This window comes from Helianthus annuus, chromosome 14, assembly GCF_002127325.2.
Source record: "Helianthus annuus cultivar XRQ/B chromosome 14, HanXRQr2.0-SUNRISE, whole genome shotgun sequence".
Taxonomy (NCBI): domain Eukaryota; kingdom Viridiplantae; phylum Streptophyta; class Magnoliopsida; order Asterales; family Asteraceae; genus Helianthus; species Helianthus annuus.
Genome location: NC_035446.2, coordinates 142,314,650 through 142,335,638, shown reverse-complemented (window position 1 = coordinate 142,335,638; position 20,989 = coordinate 142,314,650). Strand labels below are relative to the sequence as shown.

The following is a 20,989-nucleotide window of genomic DNA, read 5'->3' as shown; positions in this document are numbered from 1 at the left end:
CGCTCAGGTCTATGTATGCACCGAACGAAGTCGATGGAGAGTCCTTCACGGCACAATCGGCACAGGGACGACTATCGTCCAAGTCTTCGCTAGGTATGAAGGTATTTTTAGGAGCAACGAGGTTGTCGGAATGCGGTTCCAACATTTCTTCATGGTCATCGTCTTGGGGCGGATCGATAAAATCCTTCCTAAGTTCTTTTGACCAATTTAGATTTAGCTCTTCTAGTTGAAATAACTCGTCAAGGAGCATTTCCCCTAGAATATATGGCTGGGCGCATTCGAGGGAGAGATAGTGCTTATTTTTACTTTCGTCTGTAACGCCTCGAAATTTTGTGTCCAATAATGTATTGACACGTGTCTTGAGTTTACACGTGGCATTTAATATTAAATAAAGGACTAAAGTTGACAAACCTTGAAAGTATGTAAATTCGAGGGTTAGAAATGTCAAACAAGGGTAAGTATACTGTATAGTAACCCTAAACGATGCTCGTACCTTCAAACGAATAAATCATGGATCGTACGGAAGCGAAACGCGGAAGAAAGTGAGAGATTACAAGTTGCAGGGGGTGAACTGTGTCAACATGTTTAATTATACCTCTGAGTGACCCTTTGACGTACCCGAGGCCTTGTAACAGTAAAATACGCTCACTAGAATGTACTAAATAAATTCCGCGAAGTTCCGTTTTAAAACGAGAAAGTTATGATCAAATTCGTATGAGAGGGGTTAAAAGCGTCAACAATGAAAGTTAAGGCTGTCCAGATAACTAACAAACTAACCGGGGACTTAACAGTGCGGGTAAATAACACGAGGCCCTTAGTTGTAAATAATCGAGGGCCAAATCGCAAAGTTACCCCTTCAAACCCGAAAGGTCAGGTTAATAATTACCAAAGATTTCGTTATTAATTACAAAGATTTAGGCAATGATTATAAAAGATTTAGAAATCTTGAAAATTTAACCTAACGCGGGCCGCGTAAAAGATATGGTCAAGTTGATGCGGGCCGCGAGCCTTCTGCATATACGCGTTCTGTCTTATAAACCCAGGCGACCCGCGAACAAGTTACATAATCCTTTCATGCGGGCCGCGTGAACCGCCCAAATGCAGAAAGTTTGGACTAACTTGCTTTTGAGCTAGTGAACGACCAAAAATGCAATAAATGAGGCATGGGTGCCCTCTACTTGCCTCCTAGCACTCAGGGCCACCTGCTGAACATCCATGATGCTTGGTAGGCTAAGTTGCGATGATCCCATGCCAAGTTTTGCACTATAAATAGGCCTATTGTGTGCATTAGTTCACCACACCTCAAAACACATTCTCTTGATCATCTCTGGAGCTTCCAAGCTTTATTCTATCATCCTAAATCATGCTCAAGCTTCTGTAAGTTGTTTAAATCCTTTGTGGTTTAGTTTTACTTAGTTAAATAGCTAAAAATCAAACCGTCGTAACTACGGTTTGACTTCGAGATAAGTCCTTAATGGCTCAGTCATATCTCGAATCAAAAGTAGTTATAAGTTGGTATTTGTATGGGTAATAAACCCCTAAAAGGGTTCCCTCTGATCACCACTCTAACTAGTTCAAATGTCGAGTCAAACGTATACTTAAAAAGTCAACAGAAAGCCATTTTTGTGATTCTTGCATAATCTGTAATATAGATGATATGAAACCTGTTTGAATATTTATAAAACATGATATTAAGTATATAAACTTGTCTAAACTCGTTTGATTCGGCCATTTGATATATTGACCCGGTTCGGAGCCGAATGTCGCAAAAGTTTGACTTTTGCTTTGACTTCAGTTCTGACCCGTTTTAGTGCAAAGTAGATATGCCTTAGGACTCTCTTAGGACCAGGTCACGTGATGGTATCACCCTCTGTGACCGGTTCGTTGTTTGTCCGAGTCTTTTACGCATTTCCGTTAATTACTTAAAAGTTGACCGTAACGCCCTTTTCAAAATAAAACGAGTATTTCGGACACGTGAAGGGACCATAACCTTGCTTATTAAATTCTAAGCATGTCCCTAAAGTTTCACGCCAATCCGAGGTCTAGAATGGGAGTTATGCTAACTAGCGCAATTAAAGTAAACTTTTGTAATAAACGGCGCGATTAGCATAACGCCGACCTAAACCAAGATTTCGACACCAAACCTTTTACTCACTATTGTAAGATAATATTTGGGGATTTTTAAAGATTTTTAATTAATTTTAACCTGCTCGTAACCTGCGGTTATGGCTACGGTTCGGTAAATACCGAATATGCCCTTTTCGGCCAAAACTTGAGTTCTATAAGGTCTTTTGACCCGATTCCAGTTGCTACTGATTTTAAATAATAAATAAAGTATTTTAGACTTTGTAAACTGATCGGGAAACTCAGATTTCCTGTAGAACTCTAAAACCTCCTTTAAAAGTCTTTAAAATGACCGGAAAACCCCTACGGGGCGTATAATAAACTTAAACTCGTTACGGGCATCACGGAAGGTATCCTACTGATACCACAACCTCTTTAAGGCATATTGACTTAGGAAACAAGTGTAGGACTCTTACGGTTACCCGTTGCGCCTATTGCGCGCACGGTTCGGCTTATGTAACTAGTTTACATAAATTAGCCGATACGGGTCAAACCATATTATTTTGACCCCAAAATCCAGAGTGTGAATATTAAACCCATATAAAACAAGTCTTCGAACTTGTTGGGTCAGAATCACATTCCATTCTCGGTTCTCGCCTTTCACGCGATTAAACCGTAACTATCCCTTGAAACTGACCGGTCTAGGCTATGGCTAATATAAAGACCCGTTAGGATTCTAATAGGTTATTTTAAAACCTTCGTTCCAGAATAGGAGCCCCAGTAAAAGATATCTGTGATTTAATCAATTAAGGACAATACTTGCAAAGGTAAATACTTTTAACTTATTTTCCGTTATACGGGCTTGGGTTACGGTATATTAATACCGCTTGATTGAGCATCAAATCTTCCATCGTTTAGGTGGTTAATTGAATAATTTGATCGGCTCATTTAAACAGTCTTGTTACTTAAAAGCCTTTGGGGGGTTAATGACCATGTCCCGGATATCCTAGGCATCATTTTACGAAATGGCCACAACCTCGACACTCGGGTGTAGGCGTACACCCGGTATTATGTCTATATTATTAAAAGACGTAGCCGTTGGTTTACCCACCGCGGTTTTACGCAAAGTGGTGTGTTTATTGATCTTTAACCCGGACTAGATCCGGGCTACTGAACGCAAAGAAGGAACATGTAATTCATTCACAAGATTATATTATTAAATAATTCTCCCAAGTTATAAAAGAGTTTGTGCCTTGTGCATTCAAATCAATTTTAATAAACATTTTCAAAAGAGTCGGTTGAATGTATTTACCAGTGTAAACTGACGTATTTTCCCAAAAAGATTAAGTGCAGGTACTACACGTAATCGGCTGGCAATAGCTCCTTAGCATCTTAAGAAGTCTCGCAAGCTTTGATGCCTTGTCTGTTGTACAATATTTTTATTATTATTTTGATCCCTGTGGATACCATTCGACTATTGTGATACATGCGATATTATAATCAAAGGTTGAATTATATTTATCTTTATGCTTCCGCTGTGCATTCATATAATTGTGTGGTTTGACTATATTGTTGCCAACTACGTCACGGTAATCCCCCACCGGGCCCACCGGTGATACACGTGGAAATCGGGGTGTGACAGGTTGGTATCAGAGCCAACATTGAGTGAATTAAACACTATCCTAATGTGTTTAATCTCAGTGACACAATTGCACATACTTGAGTCTAGACAAGAACATAGGACAAATTCGAATTCTTTATTCCAGTTGTCTTTTATTGTTATTGTGATTTTTAATAGTTTTGAAAGCAGGAAATATGGCACCTATAATTTTCCGAGGAAGAGGAAGAGGAAGAAGAGGCAGAGGAGAGATCGTTACTCACAACGACCACGAAGCTGGACCTTCAAATACGCGAGCTCCTTCGACCACAAGGAGTGAAGAACCGCAAAGACGGAGAAACCTTTTCGAACCTGCGAGGCATTCCACCTCGCACAGCTCGACGCCATCGTACCGTCACTCATTCGGGCCAGATTCCGAGAATAATCCCAACAACCCTCAACCCTCCTACATGCCTCTACAGCGTTCGGTATCGCACCGCAATTTTGAAGACCCTACTCCATACTTCAGAGGTCAGTTTAACCCAGCTGACTACATTCAGGAGCCTGCTGGCTTTGTCCCATTAGGACTGCAGGATCACTTCTCTGAAGACCACATGGACGAGGACAGGGATCCGACAGAACCTGCTCGTGGTACGCCCACGCATCCAATAGAAATCTCCGATGGGTCATCTTTTCATGGCACACCCTATCAGGGACCAGATAGCTTCATGGCGTTGTTTAATCAACATGAGTGGTACTATACACCATCTCATCAGACATCACAACAGCCGCAACATCCGCGACATCCCTCCGAGGATCCACGTTTCGTGGCAGTTACGCCACCACCTCCGCCACCGGTGCAGCCAGTAATGCCTGATCCGCCAAGGTGTAGGAGGACAAATGCCCGTATGTCCACACGAGGAGGAGGGGATTTCCACTTCAGCACCCCTCGACACTCTAGTAGTAGCCACTACCCGCCACTACCAGAAGAAGGACCTGCAAGTCCAGCACAGAAGGCGAACTCCGCACCAGTTGCACCGTCTTCGCCACCGTTTGGGTATGACCAACCAATACCTACGTACATGGGTCCATCGGCATGCAACCCGTTCGAACCATCGTCGCACGCTCATTACAATTACAACTATGAGCAAAACCCATATGTGGTAGGGGCTAGGTATAATGCCCGATATCCAGACGGAGCATATGGAAACATGGGAATACCGGACTACTCAGCTCATGGGTATCTAGCACCTCCTAGACCTCCAGTTCCGCAACCGACGCCACAACCACGTTTTTCCCCACCTGAACAAGAAGAAATACTCCACCGTTTGAGCCGTGTGGAAAGAGACTTCGAGGAAGAACGTAAGAGCCACCGAGGATTCCTCAAGGGCTTGGCAAACCTACTGAAGGGCAAGAAGAAGAAACGAGACCCTTAGTCCCCTTAAGGATTGTTGTGCTTACACTTTAGTCCCTGCATGGACATTTATCGTATTTCAGTCCCTACATGGACTTATCTTTCAGTCCCTACGCGGACACCTATCTTGTATTAGTCCCTGCGTGGACCTGTCTTTTATTAAACCTCTATGTAGGTATGTACTTGTTTAAAAGTCCCGTTTAGGGCAGCGTGTAATCGTATTCGAAGTTATGGAATGTTATGTTATGAATTTCATTTTTGTTATTACTATATATGAAATAAATCAAAATCATTCCTTTTAATTTGATCTGCCTAAATAAAGAATCTTAAGAGTGAAACCTAGCCAGGTGCCTTTTAAGATCCGGCCAAGATGGTAAGACCTGATTAAAAGATTCAGATTCCCTGTTAACCTCTGTAAGCATGTTAACAATCATGGCAGATGTGATTCGTTAAAATCGCACACGTCATTCTTATACAAGAATCCTTTAAAGGATTCCAAAGCCCAAATCAATGATATAATAAATCATGGGTTAAATCATCAATGAAGATGATCCCTTGTTAAACATCCATTAGCGATGTAGTGCCTACGGGCCAACCTTATCAAACATCCATTAGTGATGTAGTGCCTACGGGCCATAATTGTTGTCATAATAAGACAAAAGACAGTGGTGGTCTATGACTCCCTGTCAGAAGGGGGTAAAAGAACTACGGTTCAAACCTTCATACCTTGATTCTCTGAAATCTCGGCTAATATCATAATAATGTCCTCGTGACTAGGCTTTTATGCCTCTAACAATGTTATATTGTAATTAGGATAAGTATGTTCAAATCCTAAATGAAAAGTGAGTAACAAATTAACCGGATATGGTCTTTGTTACCATGGTTAATGAATTGCCATAAAAGACAATTCGATAACAAACTCCTAAATAGAATTTTCATTATCTTCTGCAGCAGATACAAGCTACTATGGCGAATCCCAATGGAGAAAATAGCCATACAAGTGAAGATGATTATGATAATGCCCAAGTACATTTAACGGGCGCTCAACTAAAGGCTCTTGTCGACAACGCTGTTCAGGCAGCTCTAGATCGACAATATACCGAATCTCGAAGCAGAACCGTGTCTAAACCACCCTCTAAGCCGAAGACACACTCAAAATCCCACAGCAAACCACTATCCAAGCCCAAGAAGGACGACGATAACCACTCGTCCAAGCCCAAGAAAGACGACGACAATCACTCGTCAAATGAAAATAGTGTTCGTCGGGAAAGGGAGTATACTGATGCTTCCCGTTGCTAGGGGCTGCACATACAAGTACTTTGTGTCTTGTAAACCCCGAGACTTCACGGGGGAGAAAGGTGCCGTCGAATGTATGACGTGGCTGGATGAGATGGACACTGTGGTGGACATCAGTGGCTGTGCGGAGAGGGACGTAGTGAAGTTTGTGTCGCAATCGTTCAAGGGCGAGGCCCTGGCTTGGTGGAGGGCACTGGTTCAGGCCTCGGGAAAAGTTGTGCTATACAGCATGACGTGGGAGGAATTCGTTTCTCTCATCAAAGAAAATTATTGCCCTCAACATGAGGTGGAGAAGATAGAGTCCGATTTTGTATCATTGGTGATGACAAATCTGGACTGCCAAGCCTATTTAACGAGCTTCAACACGATGTCTCACTTGGTTCCATATCTGGTAACCCCGGAACCAAGGAGAATCGCTCGTTTTATCGGGGGGTTAGAACCCGCGATAAAGGCAAGTGTGAAGGCCTCTCGGCCAACGACCTTCAGGTCTGTAACTGACCTCTCTTTGTCCCTCACCATGGACGCGGTCCGACTGAGATCGCTGAGGAACAAGGAGGCCGAGAAGAGGAAGCGTGAGGACGATACCTCACGAAGGTCGGGAAAGAAACACCGTGGGATCGGTGATGGCAAGAGAGGGACGGAGTCGAGAAAAGATGGGCAACAATCTGCGGAGAAGCCCAAGTGCAAAAACTGCCAGAAATTCCACTTTGGGAAATGCAGGCTTGGGTCAAACTCACAGTCCCAGTCAAAGTCGTATACTTGTGGACTGTGCAAGTCCAAAGACCACAAGACTGTGGACTGTAAGAAGATTAAAGATGCGACCTGCTACAACTGTAGTGAGAAGGGGCACATCAAAAGCAACTGCCCCAAGTTCGCCAATAAGACAGAAGAAACCAAAAAGAATAACGCTAGAGTCTTCAAGATGGATGTGAAGGAAGCTCTGCAAGACGACAACGTAATCACAGGTACTTTTCTCGTGAATAATGTCTTTGCAAGAGTACTTTTCGATTCAGGCGCTGATAAATCCTTCGTAGACCAAAAATTTTGCAAATTGCTAAATATGCCTATCAAAACCCTAAATGTGAAATACGAAGTAGAGCTAGCAGACGGCACAGTAGAAACCGTCTCCACTATTCTAGAGGGATGTGAAATATCCATTAAGAACCACTCTTTTCCTCTATCTCTACTTCCCTTCAAACTGGCTGGTTTTGACATCGTTCTGGGCATGGACTGGTTATCCCACAACCAGGCCCAGATCGTCTGCAACAGAAAACAAATAGTGCTAAAGACTCCAAGTGGTGAATCGCTTACCATTCGAGGAGATACGCAGTATGGATTGCCCGAGAATGTAACTATGCTCAAGGCTTCAAGATGCTTAAAAAGAGGCTGTGTCATCTACATGGCACAGGTGATAATCGAAGAGCCAAAACCAAAGATAGAGGACATTCCTGTCATTTCGGAGTATCCAGAAGTTTTCCCCGAAGATCTACCTGGGTTGCCACCAGATAGGCAAGTGGAATTCAGAATAGATATCATTCCTGGAGCGGCTCCCATTGCTAGAGCACCCTACAGACTAGCACCGACTGAAATGAAGGAATTAAGGACCCAGCTGGATGAACTGTTAGCAAAAGGTTTCATCAAGCCTAGCTCATCTCCCTGGGGAGCACCTGTCCTATTTGTTAAGAAAAAGGACGGATTGATGCGTCTGTGCATCGACTATCGTGAACTTAATAAGGTCACGATAAAGAATAGATACCCATTGCCAAGGATCGACGATCTGTTTGATCAATTACAGGGGGCTAGCTACTTCTCGAAGATCGACTTGAGGTCGGGCTACCATCAGCTGAAAGTCCGAGATGAAGACGTACACAAAATAGCATTCAGGACTCGCTACGGTCACTACGAGTTCCTAGTGATGCCTTTTGGGCTCACAAATGCACCGGCTGCGTTCATGGATCTCATGAACCGCGTCTGCAAGCCGTACTTGGACAAATTCGTCATCGTATTCATCGACGACATTCTTATCTATTCAAAGAACAAAGCTGACCATGAGAAACACCCACGATGTATTCTCAAATTGCTGCATCGCGAGAAACTTTATGCCAAATTCTCAAAATGCGAATTCTGGCTACGAGAAGTCCAATTTCTTGGACATGTCGTAAGCGAGCGTGGTATCCAGGTGGATCCCGCTAAGGTAGAGGCGGTCATGAATTGGCAGGAGCCAAAGACGCCTACCGAAATTCGTAGTTTTCTGGGATTGGCAGGATACTATAGGAGATTTATTGAAAATTTTTCAAGGACTGCTGCGCCCTTAACCTCCCTGACCAAGAAGAAGGAAAAATTTGTTTGGGGCCCTAAGCAGCAAGAATCCTTTGATATCTTAAAGCAAAGCTGAGCAACGCTCCTGTGTTGACGCTACCGGAAGGTACAGAAGAGTTCGTAGTTTACTGCGACGCGTCACACACTGGCATGGGGTGTGTGCTCATGCAGAAAGGCAAGGTGATTGCCTATGCTTCACGACAGTTAAAGGTGCACGAAAAGAATTACACCACCCATGACTTGGAGTTGGGTGCCGTTGTATTCGCACTAAAATTGTGGAGGCATTATCTGTACGGAATCAAGTTTTTGATCTATTCAGATCACAAGAGCCTTCAACATCTGTTCAACCAGAAGGAGCTAAACATGAGGCAACGCCGTTGGATGGAGACCTTAAATGATTACGATTGTGAGATCAGATACCATCCCGGCAAGGCGAATGTAGTCGCTGATGCCCTGAGCTGGAAAGAAAGGATGAAACCCATCCGAATCAATGCTAGGAGGATGGAAGTAAAGAATAACTTGATTGAAAGGATATTAGCTGCACAGCGAGAAGCTGTGTTAGAAGCTAATTATCCTAAGGAAAAGTTGGGAGTAACTGAGGAGCAGTTAACTCTTCACAAGGATGGACTTTTGAGATTGAATGGACGAATATGGGTTCCTATTTATGGAGGACTACGAGATGTTATCCTCCAGGAAGCCCATAGTTCCAAATATTCTGTCCATCCTGGAGCAGACAAAATGTATCAGGATTTGAAGGCAAACTATTGGTGGATAGGCTTGAAAAAGTTTGTAGCCGCTTATGTAGCCAAATGCTTAACTTGTGCGCAAGTCAAGTCTGAGCATCAAAAGCCATCCGGCTTGCTACAACAGCCTGAACTTCCTGAATGGAAATGAGAGTGTGTAACTATGGATTTTATCACCAAGTTACCAAAGACGAGCAAGGGAAATGACACGATATGGGTTATAGTCGATAGACTGACTAAGTCAGCTCATTTCTTACCCATCAAGGAGACTTATAGCTCCGACACTTTAGCCCAGTTATATGTTGATAAGATTGTAGCCTTACATGGCATACCTGTATCTATTATCTCTGATCGAGATACTAGGTACACATCTCACTTCTGGAAAAGCTTCTAGCAATCTTTGGGTACACGTTTGAACTTTAGTACGGCTTACCATCCTCAGACAGACGGTCAGAGTGAGCGTACTATTCAAACGTTAGAGGACATGCTGCGTGCATGTGCTATCGATCTAGGTGGTAGTTGGGATAAGAACCTACCCCTAATCGAATTCTCCTACAACAATAGCTACCATACCAGCATAAAGGCTGCGCCTTTCGAGGCATTATACGGTAGGAAGTGTAGATCGCCTGTTTGTTGGGCGGAAGTGGGAGAGGTCCAATTATCGGGACCAGAGATAGTTTTCGAAACAACAGACAAGATTGTCCAGATTCGGGAACGTCTCAAAGCTGCCCGAGATAGGCAGAAAAGTTACGCTGATCCAAAGCATACGGATTTTCACTTCGAGGTAGGTGAAAAAGTGTTACTAAAGGTAACACCCTGGAAGGGGGTGATGCGCTTCGGTAAGAAGGGCAAACTGAGCCCGAGATACATAGGACCTTTCGAGGTTATCGAACGTGTCGGGTCAGTTGCCTATAAATTGAACTTACCGGAAGAGCTCAGTGGAATTCACAATGTATTCCACATCTGCAATCTAAAGAAGTGCTTCGCTGATGAATCATTGGTGATCCCACACACAGATGTGCATATAGATGAGAGCTTGAAGTTTGTGGAGAAGCCCTTGTCGATTGAAGACCGACAGGTGAAAAAGCTTCGAAGAAAGCATGTGCCGATAGTAAAGGTTAAATGGGATGCCCGGAGAGGTCTCGAATTCACGTGGGAAGTTGAATCCACGATGAAAGAGAAATATCCCTATTTGTTTGAGTAAATCTCGGGTCGAGATTTATTTTAAGGGGGTGAGGATGTAACACCTCGAAATTTTGTGTCCAATAATGTATTGACACGTGTCTTGAGTTTACACGTGGCATTTAATATTAAATAAAGGACTAAAGTTGACAAACCTTGAAAGTATGTAAATTCGAGGGTTAGAAATGTCAAACAAGGGTAAGTATACTGTATAGTAACCCTAAACGATGCTCGTACCTTCAAACGAATAAATCATGGATCGTACGGAAGCGAAACGCGGAAGAAAGTGAGAGATTACAAGCTGCAGGGGGTTAACTGTGTCAACATGTTTAATTATACCTCTGAGTGACCCTTTGACATACCCGAGGCCTTGTAACAGTAAAATACGCTCACTAGAATGTACTATATAAATTCCGTGAAGTTCCGTTTTAAAACGAGAAAGTTATGATCAAATTCGTATGAGAGGGGTTAAAAGCGTCAACAATGAAAGTTAAGGCTTTCCAGATAGCTAACAAACTAACCGGGGACTTAACAGTGCGGGTAAATAACACGAGGCCCTTAGTTGTATATAATCGAGGGCCAAATCGCAAAGTTACCCCTTCAAACCCGAAAGGTCAGGTTAATAATTACCAAAGATTTCGTTATTAATTACAAAGATTTAGGCAATGATTATAAAAGATTTAGAAATCTTGAAAATTTAACCTAACGCGGGCCGCGTAAAAGATATGGTCAAGTTGATGCGGGCCGCGAGCCTTCTGCATATACGCGTTCTGTCTTATAAACCCAGGCGACCCGCGAACAAGTTACATAATCCTTTCATGCGGGCCGCGTGAACCGCCCAGATGCAGAAAGTTTGGACTAACTTGCTTTTGAGCTAGTGAACGACCAAAAATGCAATAAATGAGGCATGGGTGCCCTCTACTTGCCTCCTAGCACTCAGGGCCACCTGCTGAACATCCATGATGCTTGGTAGGCTGAGTTGTGATGATCCCATGCCAAGTTTTGCACTATAAATAGGCCTATTGTGTGCATTAGTTCACCACACCTCAAAACACATTCTCTTGATCATCTCTGGAGCTTCCAAGCTTTATTCTATCATCCTAAATCGTGCTCAAGCTTCTGTAAGTTGTTTAAATCCTTTGTGGTTTAGTTTTACTTAGTTAAATAGCTAAAAATCAAACCGTCGTAACTACGGTTTGACTTCGAGATAAGTCCTTAATGGCTCAGTCATATCTCGAATCAAAAGTAGTTATAAGTTGGTATTTGTATGGATAATAAACCCCTAAAAGGGTTCCCTCTGATCACCACTCTAACTAGTTCAAATGTCGAGTCAAACGTATACTTAAAAAGTCAACAGAAAGCCATTTTTGCGATTCTTGCATAATCTGTAATATAGATGATATGAAACCTGTTTGAATATTTATAAAACATGATATTAAGTATATAAACTTGTCTAAACTCGTTTGATTCGGCCATTTGATATATTGACCCGGTTCGGAGCCGAATGTCGCAAAAGTTTGACTTTTGCTTTGACTTCAGTTCTGACCCGTTTTAGTGCAAAGTAGATATGCCTTAGGACTCTCTTAGGACCACGTCACGTGATGGTATCACCCTCTGTGACCGGTTCGTTGTTTGTCCGAGTCTTTTACGCATTTCCGTTAATTACTTAAAAGTTGACCGTAACGCCCTTTTCAAAATAAAACGAGTATTTCGGACACGTGAAGGGACCATAACCTTGCTTATTAAATTCTAAGCATGTCCCTAAAGTTTCACGCCAATCCGAGGTCTAGAATGGGAGTTATGCTAACTAGCGCAATTAAAGTAAACTTTTGTAATAAACGGCGCGATTAGCATAACGCCTACCTAAACCAAGATTTCGACACCAAACCTTTTACTCACTATTGTAAAATAATATTTTGGGATTTTTAAAGATTTTTAATTAATTTTAACCTGCTCGTAACCTGCGGTTATGGCTACGGTTCGGTAAATACCGAATATGCCCTTTTCGGCCAAAACTTGAGTTCTATAAGGTCTTTTGATCCGATTCCAGTTGCTACTGATTTTAAATAATAAATAAAGTATTTTAGACTTTGTAAACTGATCGGGAAACTCAGATTTCCTGTAGAACTCTAAAACCTCCTTTAAAAGTCTTTAAAATGACCGGAAAACCCCTACGGGGCGTATAATAAACTTAAACTCGTTACGGGCATCACGGAAGGTATCCTACTGATACCACAACCTCTTTAAGGCATATTGACTTAGGAAACAAGTGTAGGACTCTTACGGTTACCCGTTGCACCTATTGCGCGCACGGTTCGGCTTATGTAACTAGTTTACATAAATTAGCCGATACGGGTCAAACCATATTATTTTGACCCCAAAATCACTACAAGAAATCAGGGTGTTTACCTACACATAATTTACCAACACATGTAAATGTGTGGGTAAATACCTACACATGTTTTTATATGTGTAGGTAATGATTGATGATATATTTTCATAATAACTAACACTTAATATGTGTTGGTAATGTGTTTTATCCACATTTGACAATGGTGGGAAAACTCCCCCCCAAAAATGAAGAGTCATTAATAACAAATTACCCACACATGTGACATTTTTTGTTATGTGTAGATAAATTATCTACACCTATGTAAAAAAAATATATATGTGTGGGTTATTAATTATCTTTACCAACACATATATTTGTAAATAAAATGTAGATAAATTAAGTAGATACATATGAAGTGATTTAAAATTTAATTATAGTATATACTTAGGCATAGTTGTCAATAGCGGCTATAGCGACCGCTATAACGCACTACATGGCGATGCGACCATGAGTTTCATACGAACATCATTACCATATAACTTTTTTGGTTGATTTTCTTTAGGTTCTCTTTTAGTGTTTTTTCTACATTTTTTAATTTTTGTCAGTGGTTCTGTGCTCAAGGCGCTCGCAGTGATTTCAAAATACATATAAACACGGACTAAATAACAAAAGAAGAACGCCGCAACGCGGCGACCATAATAAACCTAGTTGAATTTATAATAGAAAATTTAATATGTACGTATATTATAAAACCCGGTTAACTTCTTAAAAAAACAAATCCAATTAAATTTTAAATCTTTTGGGCCAATTAAACTACTTTATCCCAATTAAAAAATTCAAATTTTAAACCTAAACTAACACTATTTTAGCGGTTATTAATCGTATTTTCCCAGTCAAAAACTTCAAATTTTAAATCTAACCTAAAACTCTCTTAGCGGCAACTAAAAAATTGTATGTGATGAGCGGGAAAAGGAGGGAGGACAAGACCGGCTATTCTCTTATTAACATTTTGTTTGATTCCTATTATGATCGTATTCTTAATCGAAGCATCGCATATGAACCTTAGCGACATCAGTCGGTTATGGATTCATCTACAATACCATCTCGTTTTTGAATTTTGGATCCATTGTTTACATCATGACCCGACCAAGACATGTTTTCTTAGTTGATTATGTCTGTTCTGCAATCGCTGTTGGACAACCAGAGTCTGCTACTAAGCTTCGCACTTGCAATTGATTTATTGAATCAGCGATTAGGGAGAGCCGGAGACCGACAAACAAATAGTGAGTCATCTTTTTTTTTTTTTTTTGTAATTCAGTTCGCCTAATCCATAGTTTATGTTTATCTAATTTTCTTATGTATAATTGTATATCCTTCTACCTGAACGAACCTAATCGGCATATCAAAACAATAATTGACTCTCCCAGGTTTGATTTGGAACCATGTAAGGTCTTTTTTCCATGGTTTATTGTTCTATTTGATAATCTTCACACAGTATTCACTATTGTGACTTTGTAGATGCAAGTAAGTTCATAGGGTTTGGATAAAACATAGAATGTTCAAAATTTATGAATAGTAGTTTCTTTTTATTAAGATACAGATTTACATGCGTATATTTCTCTATGTTTAACTTTTGTTTTTATGTATATTAGGTCCTTGTTCAAGATTTCAATTGTGCATTACAAGATATTTTTATACTTCAAGGTTGTTTGGTACTCGAAGGGTAATTACCCGATGAATACCCAACTGGTTTTGCGTTAGATATGGTTTATAACCAGGTATGAGTATGACCCAACTGGTTTTGCGTTGGATATGGTTTATAACCAGGTATGAGTATGGGCAGGAGCGGTTCTTAGAAGTGTAGTAGCAAGGCCACGGCCCGGGTAAGTTTTTCGGCCGTAGTGCTAATTTTCCGTATTTTATTCGAAATTTTTTATATATACTATGTTTGGCCCTGGCTTGTCCAGGCTTTTTTTAGTGCCCGTGTCTTTCGGCCCTGGCATGTTCAACATGCAAGATCCGCCACTGAGTATGAGATTAGCCATACCCGACCATTGCCATCCCTACTTCTAGTAAACGAGTGCACATTTCTTTTGGTTTCTAATTATTCTTGCCTGATATGTTGTAGGTCATATGTACCTGTCAACTCATCACATATGCTTCTACATATACTTATTTGGATTTGAGACAGGTATTTTATGAACCCAAAGTCATTGTTTTCTTAAGCTACTTTTTATTAAATTGTTTTTAGTTGCTTTGGATAGAAAATACTGATTAACTATCTTTGTATGTCCATTTTTTGGTTTTTTTTTCTTTTTGTTCCTTGAGAATGTCATGCTATGATCAGATTGTATTTCATAGAATTCTATGCAATTGGGATGCGGAAGAAAGTTGGATATCTAAAGAAGCGACTACAATATATGTAAGTTTACATGGTAATTTGTACCATTTAATATTCATTATTTGGTAAATAGTTAATTTGTTGTATGTCTTATACTTTTTTCCTTAAAATGAAGATATGATGAAGCCGAGAAACTAGCATACTATGGAATCAATGAGCGACAAGTCCATTATGGAGAATGGAGTTGGACGAAGCTCTATTTGCTTACATGGGTGGGGGTTGATCCAATTAGCTATTGATGATAACAAAATGAGTACTACTAAATAAGCAAAGTGTCCTACTTACGACGAGCTAGTGGATGCACTTCAAACACCTACAAGTTAATGTGCAATAATGGAACAAGCGCTGATTCAAACTAATATCATGTCTCCTTATCATGTCTCCTCCAAGCCCATCTTGAAAATCTCAAGGTGATACATCAACGTATCGATGAGTAAAGTCGTTTTAGTAATTATGTAACATGTTAGTAACTTACGAACAATTTCAGTTTTGTTTGTTTAAGTATTTTATTTGGTTGTTTGAACGATGATGTTCTGATTATGAATGTTAATTTGGCCATAAATGTTTCTATAATTGTTTTTGTATTTGTTTGTATATATTTAAAAATTATTATTTACAAATGTCGTGTTTATTGTCCACACATTAAATACTTTTACCAACACATCAATGTTTTATTTCTTCACATGTTAAGATCAATACCTACACATAATATTATTTTTACCCACACATATATTTATGCCACGTCAGACGCCACATCAGACGCCACATCAGTTGTCATCTAAATAAATTGCTATACTTTTAGCCACACATATAAATTAGTTTTAGCCACACATATATGTGTAGGTATAGCTTGCTATATACCTACACATAACTTATGTGTGGGTAATGACCTATATCTACAGTCATGAGTCTACACATCATGACACTTAGTTTATGTGTTGGTAAACGCAACTACCAACACATTATATGTTTTTTCCTACACATACCATGTGTGGTTAAAGACCCAAATTTCTTGTAGTGAATCCAGAGTGTGAATATTAAACCCATATAAAACAAGTCTTCGAACTTGTTGGGTCAGAATCACATTCCATTCTCGGTTCTCGCCTTTCACGCGATTAAACCGTAACTATCCCTTGAAACTGACCGGTCTAGGCTACGGCTAATATAAAGACTCGTTAGGATTCTAATAGGTTATTTTAAAACCTTCGTTCCAGAATAGGAGCCCCAGTATAAGATATCTGTGATTTAATCAATTAAGGACAATACTTGCAAAGGTAAATACTTTTAACTTATTTTCCGTTATACGGGCTTGGGTTACGGTATATTAATACCGCTTGATTGAGCATCAAATCTTCCATCGTTTAGGTGGTTAATTGAATAATTTGATCAGCTCATTTAAACAGTCTTGTTACTTAAAAGCCTTTGGGGGGTTAATGACCATGTCCCGGATATCCTAGGCATCATTTTACGAAATGGCCACAACCTCGACACTCGGGTGTAGGCGTACACCCGGTATTATGTCTATATTATTAAAAGACGTAGCCGTTGGTTTACCCACCGCGGTTTTACGCAAAGTGGTGTGTTTATTGATCTTTAACCCGGACTAGATCCGGGCTACTGAACGCAAAGAAGGAACATGTAATTCGTTCACAAGATTATATTATTAAATAATTCTCCCAAGTTATAAAAGAGTTTGTGCCTTGTGCATTCAAATCAATTTTAATAAACATTTTCAAAAGAGTCGGTTGAATGTATTTACCAGTGTAAACTGACGTATTTTCCCAAAAAGATTAAGTGCAGGTACTACACGTAATCGGCTGGCAATAGCTCCTTAGCATCTTAAGAAGTCTCGCAAGCTTTGATGCCTTGTCTGTTGAACAATATTTTTATTATTATTTTGATCCCTGTGGATACCATTCGACTATTGTGATACATGCGATATTACAATCAAAGGTTGAATTATATTTATCTTTATGCTTCCGCTGTGCATTCATATAATTGTGTGGTTTGACTATATTGTTGCCAACTACGTCACGGTAATCCCCCACCGGGCCCACCGGTGATACACGTGGAAATCGGGGTGTGACATCGCCCCTCTTAAGGTTATAAGGAATTGGTGGGTCTATGTAGTCGGGCCTATAATTTAGAAAGTAACATTTTAATTCTTTATGTTCGCCTCCACATAATTGACACCACGTACCATAAGACTGCCGAAAGTAAAAAGAATTACTATCACTCATGTTTATGTCAGAAATTACCAACCGCCGGGATCTAACGGTTCTGTTTTCAGTAAGTGAATCTTGGGCACGGGGGCGTGTTGAGTGAGCACGGCCCCGTGTTCAGCTTACTGTCTGACTTAAAACAGGATTGCCAGTTCCAATGATTGAGCACGGGGGCGTGTTCAGCGGGCACGGCCCGTGCTGAGCTTTGCAGAAGCTGAAAAATTAAAAAAAATCCTAAAAAAATAAAAAGAAAGATAAAAATATGATTAGGCCGTTGATTCCTAACTTTCTTAAAATCCTTGTGTCCCCGGCAGCGGCGCCAAAAACTTGATGTGCGTTAGGTGTGATATAATTTAGATGTATATTTAAGCCCTTTTTACACTTTTAGCCAAGTTTTAAATTTATAAAACACGATATTTACTAACACTAAACACACATATGGGCAAGTGCACCCATCGTGGACGTAGTATAGTATTGGTAAGATACCGAGGTCGTCCAAGGACACAAGAGCTTTTAGTACCGGTTTATCCTCTACGTCTAACTAAATTAAAAAGAAGTTATAAAAGATTTTTAAACTAAGAAAATAAAAACTAACTAAATGCTGAAAATTAAAATAAAATAAAAACAGATAGACAAGATGAATCACTTGGATCCGACTCGTGTATTAGTATAACCTTTGATTATTTTCGCACTTGTTTAAGAGATTATCTTAGTTATTGTAGTAGGCCCCTCTTTTGAAGGCGACGTTACCCTCAACCCAGTAGTTTGAGTCAGCAAGGATACAATCCTAAAGGGTTGGATTATTGGAAGATAATGAATTAAGTTATTAATGCAAATTATGGTAGGCCCCGCTTTTGGCGGTGACGTTACCCTCGGCTAAGTAGTCTGAGTCAGCAGGGATACAGTCCTAAATAGCCGGGTTATAATATTAATAGTAGTTAACTTATGAGGGCGTCAAAGAGTTTGGATCCCCGCCATCCAATATCTATGGGCATTGAAGGAGATCCTACTAAATTTGACCCAGGTCCCTTGTAGGACCTCTAAACGCTGAACAAGGGCAAGACCCTTACCAAACCGTTCCCTTAACCCCCGACCAGGTAGCCAACATACCTCCATATAGACCATGGAGATATGAATGGTGAAAATCTTTTATTTTATATAGACAGTAAAATAATGCCAAGACACCACGGACAAACGATAAGGAAAGATCACCTTCAACATAAGCAACTAGTTATTAAAGTCATTAATACAAAACCAAATAAAAAGTGCAAAAGATTAAAAATAAAAAGTATTATACTAAACACTTGTCTTCACCAAGTGATGTAAGAGACTTAGGCAAACATGGCCTTGATTGTCAAGAACTCTTACGATCAATCTTGGATCCCGAGACGACTCACACACTCTATGATGAACAATGGATGATGGTGGTGGATGATGGTGTTGTGATGGTGGTGGGTGGTGGATGAAGTGTGAGAGAGGTGGTGTGCCAAGGGATGAGTTGAAATGAAACCAAGCACTCCTATTTATAGGCTGAACAGAAGGCTGGGCACGGCCGGCGTGTCCGCTGGACACGCCCCCGTGCCTGTCTGACACTCTCTCTCTTCATTAATTGTAATTCGCAATTACAATTAATGTGCCTGCTGTACTTTCACCACGCCCCCGTGCTCACTGGACACGGCCCCGTGGTGGGCAATAGAAGCTTCTATAGGTTTGTCTTTTCTGCTGCTTCTTGGGCACGGCCCCGTGCTGGCTGAGCACGGGGCGTGTTCAGTCTTCTGACTTCTCTTTTCTGCTTGGGAAGATGCCTTTGAGGGGTCGGGCAATCTACTTTTGTTCCTTTTCTTGTATTTATGTTAGATTTACCTGTCTTTTTGCTTCTTTTGTGAATTTGAGCTCATTTTATCCTGAAAATACAAAAGGAAGACAAAAACACTCTTTTTTCCAACATTAGTACTTAAAAAGGGTTAGTTTTATCCTCAATTGATGTAATTTATATGTTGCATTTTACACACATCATACAACATTTGCCTTGCCTGGGTGATAACGAATCTCACAATCGTAATCGCTAAGAAGTTCTACCCATCGGCGTTGACGCATGTTAAGTTCTTTCTGATTAAAGATGTGTTGTAAACTCCTGTGATCGGTGAAGATCGTACACTTGATACCATACAGGTAGTGTCGCCAAATCTTCAATGCCAAAATAACTACGCCTAGCTCGAGATCGTGGGTTGTATAGTTCTTCTCGTGGATTTTGAGCTGACGAAGGTTGGAAGCATCACAATAGACAATGAAATCGTTGGTTCCGTTTGGCAATATGAGAACAGGAGCATTGCAGAGCTTGCGCCTAAGGGTTTGAAAAGCATATTCTTGTTCAGTTCCCCAAACAAAAGACCTGTCTTTATGAGTAAGAGTAGTAAGAGGCACAACGATTTTAGAGAATCCTTCGATGAGTCGTCGATAATAGCCCGCTAGTCCGAGAAAAGAACGAACTTCAGACGGGTTCTTTGGCGTAATCCAGCTTTCGGATGGTGCGAGTCGATAAGGGGCTTTAGCAACAGGGTTAGCTCCAGGAATGAGGTCGATACGAAAGTCGATATCACGACTTGGCGGTAGTCCGGGAAGATCATCAGGGAACACCTGAGGAAATTCACGAACCACTGGGACGTCTTTGACTTCAACCTTCTTTTTCTTTTCCTTCTCCGCTACTACAACGTTGGCCAAGAAAGCTCTGTATTCCTTGCGGAGATACTTGCTAGCTTGGATACACGACATGAACTTGAGACCTTTCGAAGCTGTTTCATCGTACACGCATACGAGATCACCATTTGCGAGCGAGAATCGAATCATCTTTTCAAAACACACAACTTCAGCATGGTTTTCACGAAGAAAGTCCATGCCTACTATGACGTCAAAACTTCCGAGTTGCATCGGAATAAGGTTGATTGGGAAGATGTGATTGTTGAGCTCGAGGGTACAATCACGAAGAACATAATTAACGGCAACGGTTCTTCCAGTAGCAACTTCGACTTCGAACGACGAGGGGAGATAAGAACGCTTACGTCTAAGGAGCTTCTCGAATTCAAACGACACAAAGCAGTTATCGGCTCCAGTATCAAACAAACATGATGCATAAATACCATTCACAAGGAACGTACCATTAACCACGTTGTTGTCAGCCTGGGCTTGATGGGCGTTGATGTTAAAGGTTCTGGCACGGGCTGCTTGCTGTTGCTGCTGAGGCTGCTGCTGTTGCTGCTGCTGCTGGGGTTCTTGTTTCACAACCCGGTTTGGGCACATGTTTGCGAAGTGGTTAGGGTCACCACATGCAAAGCAGACTCGAGCATTGACCGTGGGTGCTTGAGCTGCAGGTTGGCCTTGAAGGGCTGGGAGTAGAGCTTGATGAGCGGCGGCTTGAACTT

At 40.9% G+C, this 20,989-nt stretch overlaps 1 long non-coding RNA gene across 1 annotated transcript; it reads left to right on the top strand.

Annotated features, from left to right (window-relative positions):
* Positions 1-13,865: 13,865 nt before the first annotated feature.
* Positions 13,866-15,662, top strand: LOC110904047. Its single transcript, XR_002572320.2, has 5 exons — positions 13,866-14,230; positions 14,600-14,830; positions 15,076-15,138; positions 15,276-15,369; positions 15,464-15,662. It is a non-coding gene; the product is annotated as an uncharacterized LOC110904047 (long non-coding RNA).
* The last annotated feature ends 5,327 nt before the right edge of the window (positions 15,663-20,989 follow it).